This window comes from Bactrocera latifrons, unplaced genomic scaffold, assembly GCF_001853355.1.
Source record: "Bactrocera latifrons isolate USDA-ARS-PBARC rearing strain unplaced genomic scaffold, ASM185335v1 scaffold_169, whole genome shotgun sequence".
In the NCBI taxonomy this organism is placed as follows: domain Eukaryota; kingdom Metazoa; phylum Arthropoda; class Insecta; order Diptera; family Tephritidae; genus Bactrocera; species Bactrocera latifrons.
Window position 1 is genome coordinate 686,733 of NW_017535174.1, and position 8,889 is coordinate 695,621.

Consider the following 8,889-nt stretch of genomic DNA (forward strand, 5'->3'; position numbering starts at 1 on the left):
AAATGGAAACTGTATCGGGTCCATAAACTGCACAAATTTTATTGGCGGCTTGAGATGCATTTTTGCCTTTGTCGTGGTAGTACTGTAAGATATGCCGTATTTTCTCTTTATTTTGCTCCATGTTTGCGACGTTATAACTCACGAACGACTAAAAGAAACGACAATCAAACAACAGGTGTTAGTGCGTGAAATGAGGTATAGCATGACCCGATGCGACGAATAAAACCAGAACTATGCGCTCTCAGCGCCAACTAGCGAAAATACCGCAAGACTTTTTTTACAAACTAATATTATGACATACACTAAGCAGCCTGAATATATGAGCAGAACTTCGTCACGTTTTTATGATTCACTTAAATAATTTTTTTTCCTATATTTAAAATATGAGCACGCACAAATGTAATTATGGACGCGTCAACAAAGGGGCGGAAGTACTGAAAATTGAATTTAGCTCTGAATATGATTTTCAGTTGTGTCGCTGAGTGAACGGTATGCAGTAAGTGACAAACGCGCCATTTTATGGAAACTCCACTTCCAGAGCAATGCTGGCACAGGTGGGAAATTGGCTAAATAAAGTGACAACGCGCACGCACCCACTTACTTATATATGTATTACATTATATATATATATATATATATATTCATAAACATATGTATGTATAGGTTGTATAGCCAAAAGTGCTTAAGACGATGACAGACTGTCTAATGAAAGCATGTGTAAATTTTCCTCAAAAGGCTGCACAATTGCCGCCAATGAAAGTAAGTGCCAGAAATACAAAAGGTAAATATTCATGGCTTGCCAACAGCAGCCAAGCGGAAGCGCATAAAAATATTCACACAAAGCAGCCAAGTACGGTAAAATTTGATTAAGAATGAAGGCACATAAATTGTGCTCAGCTTAGTTGGCGGACGCGATGCGGCGCTGCTTACATGCAATATTGCGGGGATAATATAACAGATATCAGTACTTATATTAGTTTATGTGCCACATTAATGTACTGATAAAATGTAGAGCATTTAGTTGGCACAGGCCTGAGTGGAAGCATTTTTACTTAGAGACCGCTGATATGTGAGACAGAGCGAGCCAAAAGCAAAGCGTAAATTTCGATATTTCTTATTTGCGAGTTTTCGCTAAATACAAATTAATTTTAGTTTTCGTTAATGATGTAGTCAAATTGTATGCGCTACGTCGATGTGATAGCCTTCTATGATCTATAGACGTATGTGTATGTGTAAGTATCCACTCTTTTAATTTACCAATTATTTACGTTTCGGAACTGTCTTCCTTCGAAATTTACTTTAAGTTTGTGCTATTTATATAAATTTTTCTTAAAAAGTTTAGCCCGACAAATTAAAATGGGCCTAGTTGCGCAGAAATCTCAAAGTGCACGGCGTTTAAGGTCTAAATAATTGGATAAAAAATTACGCACGATTTATTAGCCCAGCGACTAGCAAGTGCTGCTCACATAATCGCGTGATCACAACACTCTGCTATGTCAGAAACCAAAATAAGTATGTGCAGCATATATATGTATCTAAATTTTGGTAATTAAATTGGAATGCAAGTAGCATAAATGGCTCATCATACATTTAGTTACTCATACGCGGTGGTGCGCTTACAGTATGTGTCTTTTGAGAAAGTATTCTGTTGCTTAGCTTGGCACTTTTTGGAGAGTTCTTGGGAAAAACATTGTTTTTACGAAATTTTTGTTCTTCTTCATACTTAAAACTATCAATAACTGCATTTAAGGTTAAACAAAAATTTAACTTAAAGTTGTTGCAATGCTTGGAAAAAGTTTCGTTTCGTTGAAAGCTTCGCTTTGATATTCTAAAAGTACTTGTTTTGGTATTTCGAAGATAAAGCCTCCAATTGTCATACTTTTTAGGAAAAGAGTGTTTCAGTGAAACTTATAATCTTCTTTCGATGCTCGTTCAGTGATTTTACAGTTATTAATTCTATTATTTTAGAACATGCTGATGAAAAAATTTATGTATATATACATATACATAAATAATATAAAATAAAAGAGCTTCATTTCATTTGTTACTTTCTGCCATTAATTAAAATGGGAGCTTAACTATTTAAGCACACTGCGTTAAAATAATAGTTTCATTACGGTTAGTTTGACATGTCTGTTTGTGTATGTGCTTGTATACACATAGAACTTTTAGCTCTACTGCCATTCGAAATGGAAGAACCTAGTTAATTGGATCGTTAATGGAGATGCCATAAAGAAGCTTCAACTTTTATTAAAGTTTTCAAAAGACAATATGCAGCTAACAAACAGAAATCTATTAAAATATATATTTATAAACTTTGCATAGTTTAATCTAAATTTAATTGTACAAAAAGACATCAATAAAAAAAAAAATATATATATAGACATATTCTGCAACGCTCTATTTGCCAACTGTGTAATAAAATTTTCCATTACCAAATTTACACAAATGAACTTGGAGTAAAAATGCAATGTAAGTTCATAAACATAGTTTTCATGCGAACAAAATGCTGTAAATTTTTACTCACTTCGATCCTAAGTAATCTGTAAGTCATCACGAATTTATTGTCAGCGTGTTGTTTACAACAAAATTGGCCAAGCAACTTTATGCCGAAAGATAACAGTATAGCCGGCTTAAGCGACAATAATCCAAATCATTAGCATATAAAGTTTGCCCGGCAAAAGGCGGCACATCATTCCATGCGGCTTTGTACCGTAATATGGTAGAGCTGACTTGCTGTCACTAGGCAGGTATAGTAAGTAAGCTTTATTATTTGAGAAGCAACGTTTGACATCAAGATAGGCCTTAAATTTAAAGGCAGCAAATATCAGACATACTTTGGGGACAATAAAATATTAAGACTAAATTAAGTTCGGGTTCATTTTATAGTTATATTTAGTGGAACTAGCAGCTGGTTTTAAGATTTAGCGATCATCTTTGAAATTTCAACTTGCAAATATAATATTATTCTTAGACAAATATTAATTTGTTTCCACTGATGTTCAGTATTTCGAATAGAAGTCAAAATAATGCGTATGTTGAATACATTTGCTCCAAGACCATATAGTATTGCGACGTTTTGACATGTAATGGTTATGCATATATATTTCTAGATGCAAATCTCTTTGTGAGGAAGTCAAACTTTATGATAATTAACCCTAATTTGTCACTGAATTATATTAATAAAAAACAGCTTTCAATACTTTGAAACAAAACCAAATTAATTAAACTAATTGCGTTTAAAACTTTTTTAAAAATGATTTTTAAACAAGATTTGTAGTTGTCAACTTGTCAAAGTTGCTCTGAGAGAGAGAGGTGGAAATATCAAGACACTTTGTCTTCCACTGTCCAGCTTCGCGAGCCCAAGGTTGAAGCATCTCAGTTCAAATTCCGTTTATAAAAACTTTTACAATTTACTGGAATTTGTACATGTGAATGGGGTTTTTTTGATGCATACTTAAGGGTTCTGGGCACCGTAATGGACAAGCGTATCTAGCAAGTAAGTGAGATAATTCGTGGTCTCACTAGCAATCAGCCTGTTGACATAATTTAACTTAACTTAAAGACATTTTAACGAGTCTACGCTTTACATTCTCTCTTATATGGAACTCCAAATAATAACTTTGTTGCTTTTTTTACTAACCGAAGATCAATTACTTACGTACTAGGGGAACAGAGTTTAACCGAGCGATCAGAGAAGTGGTGAATCGAAAACAGCTGTTTATTATAAATAATTTGCTTATCCGTTTTCTTATGATTTTTCTTAAATTGAATTATACACCAAGTGAAATATAATCCAACGGTGCTGCTTTGCTTTAAAACGTTTTAGTCTGATAGCCCTGTTATAATTTTCTCGATAGAATTTTCACAAACAATGCGAACAACATACATCAGAACTTTTACACATTTCATTTGTTTCCTTAATTAAATTAAATCTTACACATGCATTACTTACGCGTTTTTTTTATTATTTTACTCACAAAAACAATGCTTAATTGAAAGTTTTATTTCTTATGCAACACAATTTTGTTGCCACTTTACAGAGAATTTCGCACACTTCTTCATCTGCTATTCATTGATAAATTGTTGTTGTTTTTTGTGTGTTCTGATTTATTTTTAATTTACCGTTAAATCTCATTAATCTACTTTTTGTTTGCTTTTTGTTTTAGTCGTTTTTATGCCGAGCGATGACGATGCGTTCGCCTGCCCAAAGTTCGATAACCGTCCGCGCGACTCGAGCAGCTATTCCGGCGCGTTTACATTGTCGGCGTTTAGATTAAAATGTATCTGTTTGTCTTGGTTTAAATTTCGGATTGCCCACTGTATGTTTTTTTAAATTTTTCTTTGTTTTTGCTTTATGCGTGGCTATTAAAGCAGACTGTGTACTCAATGATTGTGCGTTTACTATTTTTCTAGTGTAATTGTTATTGTTGTTGTAGTGATTTTTGTACCATTTTAGCATGCATGACTGTTGTTATTCTCCTATTAGTATAATTCAATTGTTGTAACACTTTTGCTTTCGCTGCATTTCGTTCGCACGTCTACGCATGTTTTTTGTACTTTCGGAAATCTGCTATTTGTTGTTATTGTGTTGCGGGTTTTAGTTTTTAGTATTGAATTACGTTAAATAATATTTTTTCTCTAAATGTTATATATATAGTATATGTTTATTATTTTCACATAAAACAGTTTTTTGCTCTTTTAACTTAATTAATTTATTTTGAAAAATTTTCAGCAGAATACTGCTGCCTTTGCCTTTACAGTTTTTATCCATACTTGGAATTGTCTTTGTTTTTTATTCACTCACATTATATGGTTTTTTGTATTTTTTCGCTTCTTCAGCAGCCGCCATGAAGTGTTTACGGGTTGGTTGCTATCACCGCTTTCATTGGATTAATAGTTTCCTTCGGAATTTCCCGCGAATCTGGCACTCTTCGCTTTTTTATCAGCAACAGAGTAATGCTGAAAAATGAAAGGACACTAATTCAGTAATGGAAAATGAATTCAAGCGTGAATGTGAATTGGTCATTTATATACAGCGTGTATGTCTAGTCATATTTACATATAATTACAATGGTATATGTACCTGCTATGTGTTTTTATATAGTAATTATATATACGTTACAATACCGATTTTGCGAATGCATGGCCAATATTCATAGCAAGGACGAGTTGAGTTTCGACCTTGACCAGACTGTGCTCAGATAGTCGGTATTGAACATCAGAAGATCACATATACTAAATAATATGTGAGCGGTACAATGGTTTTATAATATAAAATGTGGGAACAATACCTGATTTTTAGCACTTTAAATTTTGAAATTCGTACTAAAGCTTCTGTCAATATTTCTTGAAAAAATTTGTGTAAGTAATTTTTAAAGGAAGAATATATCCTGATCATTATCTGTAAAATATATTTCTAGTAAAATTAATTATAGTCAATATTTATATATGTATATATATAATATAGAAACAAAGCAAATGGGGCTGGTAGGGAGCGAGAGCAAGACGAAATATCTCCTGTCATCAAACAAACAGTCGGCGCACTCCCGACTAGGCTCTCACGTCACTTTTGATAGTCATAACTTTGTGGTCGCAGATTATTTCGTCTATCTTGAAACCAGTTTAAACACCACCAATAATGTCAGCCTGGAAATCCAACGCCGGATAACTCTTGCAACATGTGCTACTTCAGACTGAGTAGGTAATTGAGAAGTAAAGTCCTCTCTCGACGAACAAAAACCAATATAGTCACTAATTATTCCCTTCCTGCTATATGGTGCTGAGGCAAGGACGATGACAACATCTGATGAGTCGACGTTACTAGTTTCGAGAGAAAGGTTGATGTTTATGGAATGATTAGTTGTATAAGACTTACAATGACATTGACATAATTCAGCGAATTAAAAGACTGCGGCTGCGTTGGCTGAGTCATGTCGTACGTATCGACGAAAACACTGCAGCTCTGAAAGTAGCAGAGGAAGACCTCCGCTCTGTTGGAAAGACCAAGTGGAGAAGGACCTGGCTTCTTTTGGAATTTCCAAAGTAAAGAAGAATAATACATATGTATATTTAAGCAAAATCAGAGATCAGCATCTTCTTATACAAAAAAAAAAAAAAAATAATCAAAAAAGATCGCATGTACAACGACACATTTCAAGGCTGAAGTGATTCAAGGAAATATTCTCGATTGAGTTTTATACAGAAAGTACAAGTCATAGCTTTCAATTTTGAATTGATTGCGTAAAAAATAATTTTACAGTTTGAATTCGACAATTTTTAATACTCATAAAAATAAGTTCTTGGCATTTTGTTGACTGTGAATTCGGGTTCAAACAAGCCTAACCTAAAGACTACTAAGGAAAATATCTAAATTTAAAGTTTTGAATTGTATTGAAAGGAAGCTATTGAATAATGCGTTACATAAACAAAAAAAAAAATTTTTATTTTTTGTTAACATTATATTTATTTTAATAATTTTTGTTTAGTTTAAATATTTTTTGTTTAGAAAAATAACAAAATATATCATATTCAATTTAAGTTTTAACCGTAGTGCCAAAACAAGTTTTAGAAATGTAACGAATTTTATTTTACTTGCAACTTATGTTGCTTTTTTATTATTTTTGTAGGTTTTAGTAACAAAAAATACAATTACTGTGATAAATTCAGCAAAGCCCAAAGTATATGGTCTTTAAAAGTTGTCTTCAAAAATTCAGGGTTACGTACTCACACTTTTTCTTTTAAATCATTCATAAAATTATGGTTGGCTGAGCGGTTTTAAGCCATAAATAAACTAATTTAATTTGATAAACTATTTTTTTTTAATTAATACTAAAAAAGTTTATTAATATTTTTTAATAAAAGTATACTCATAGATTGCATGTATGTAAATTTAAAAATAATATATTATCGGCCTCTCTTTATATGAAGCCGTTTACTCACTTAATTGTTCAAGCACTGGTTACATGGTTTTTAAGTACATTATGTTTTTTCTTACACAACACGAGTTTCTTTTTTATCAGTGCTTTACGTAGAGTCAAATAGCGTATTAACAGATAATTTTTTGTTTTATAACCAATTTATGTATTTGTTTAACTACTTATTTTTTACTCTTCACCAGTGCTACTCACTTCTAGTTGTTGATTGTCCACTTGAAATTTTTCTTTTGTTTTTTGTCCATTTCAGCGGCTTAAGTAACCAATGCTGCATATGTCGGTATGTGCGTATGTATTTTGAATTGAAACCCGCTTTGTTGGCACGGTTGCTAATGCTGCTGCACACATATTAATTCACAAATTCACAATTCTATTTATTTTCCTCTTCTTACTTTATACACAGTACAACAATTGTTGATACACTTATACTAAATATATTTATTTATTTAATTTTATTTCATTAACAACAACAAAGCAGTTAAACGTTTTGCCTTTAAGCAATTATGCACAACTCGCGACGATGATCAGTCAAGGGAATTATTTGGCAATGCGATAGCAGAACATTTGCCTTGTTCACTTTAATTGCTTTTTATCCGCGCTTAGCAAACGTCTCGCGGCAAATTTCAAAACAAACTGACTATGTGATTTTCCCAACTGGTCCAGCAGCAGCATGTTGTCGTGTTGCAGTGGCAGCAGCTGATGACAGCGCCAAAATGCTTTTAAAAACACCAACAACGCTACAAACAGCTGACTGTGAGAGCATCTTCTTCAAGCAGCAGTAGGAAAGTGCATGAAACACCTACACATATACATGTGTACATATGCAGTTATGTATATATGTTTATGTGGGTGGATATGTGTTGCTATAGCATGCAAAGCCCACCTTGCGCCCACAGTAGCCAATTTCCGACCGATAAAGCTTTCGCAAAGCTCATTTTCTCGCACTCTCTTGTGCTAACGGTCACGCTTACTCTCAGTAATTGCCACAAATAGTGGGGAATTTACATTTGCCTGACGCTCTCACAAAATGAAAATTTTTGTTTTGGGTAATTTTTTCCCTCCAAGACATGTGCTAGGGTCAAATGTGCATGGTTGGGTAGCGTGTAATCTGTTTTCGCAGAACACGTGCTGGCTTTGCCACTTACCTACTGCCTACATGCTTACATATTTATTTGCTATGAAAGCAGACATTCATGGTTTATGTTGTTGTTTTTGTTATTTAATGTTGAAAGAGCGTTTTGTTATTCATTGCTTTTTTTGTGTTTCTATGTGTGGCTACTCGCTTGCCATTCATGGCATTCTTCTCAAACAAATCCCTACGAATATGTTTGTATATATGCAAATATGTATGAGTGCGCGCGTGTTACTCACGGTTGCTAGTTGGCGCTCAATGGCTTTGGTTGTGGCCATGTTGGCGTTTGGACAATTATGAATGGCAGAAAAGGCGGGAAGTTATTGAGCGGCATCGAATTGCGCATTTCGTTTATTACTGTCTTCCTAATGACTGTGTGATTACTGTTATTATAATTAGTATTGTTGAAAGGAGTAAAATATTAACGTACTCATAGAGCAGCTAGTAATAATTATGTAGATGTTGATGAATGGAAAGCGAATATTTTCAGACGGCCGTCTCATATGTATACGAGTACATGTATTTTAAAATGAAAATGTTATATTCAATGGTAAAAATAATACGATTCCGAAGTATGAATTGTCTAGAACTACTTTAAGGGCTTCCTCGGGTAAAAAACAGCCTTATTCAAAATTTTTTCTGATTTAAAAATGAAATATTTAAAAAATATTTTATAAATATTATACATTTTCGGTGACCCCTCGAAAAAAGATACGCCCGCGTTTGCAGTATAACTCCTTACGGGATCTTGTAAAGTGAAAAAATACGTGTTTTAGTTAAAAGCTTAACTTAGAACTTGGACGAAGGAAAAAAAAATGAAAA

General features: G+C 33.3%; 1 protein-coding gene across 2 annotated transcripts in view; it reads right to left on the reverse strand.

Moving 5' to 3' along the window:
• Positions 1-7,532, reverse strand: part of LOC108966654 — a 47,939-nt gene extending 40,407 nt beyond the window's left edge. The window contains exons 1-2 of one of the 2 annotated variants that reach the window (XM_018929667.1): positions 7,131-7,532; positions 4,808-4,962 (exon numbers count right to left, since the gene is read on the reverse strand). The gene's annotated coding sequence lies outside the window, so the exon portion shown is untranslated. Of the gene's footprint in view, positions 1-4,807; positions 4,963-6,942; positions 6,982-7,130 lie in introns of those variants that run through there. The other variant, XM_018929668.1, reaches the window with a different exon arrangement.
• Between the last annotated feature and the right edge of the window lie 1,357 nt (positions 7,533-8,889).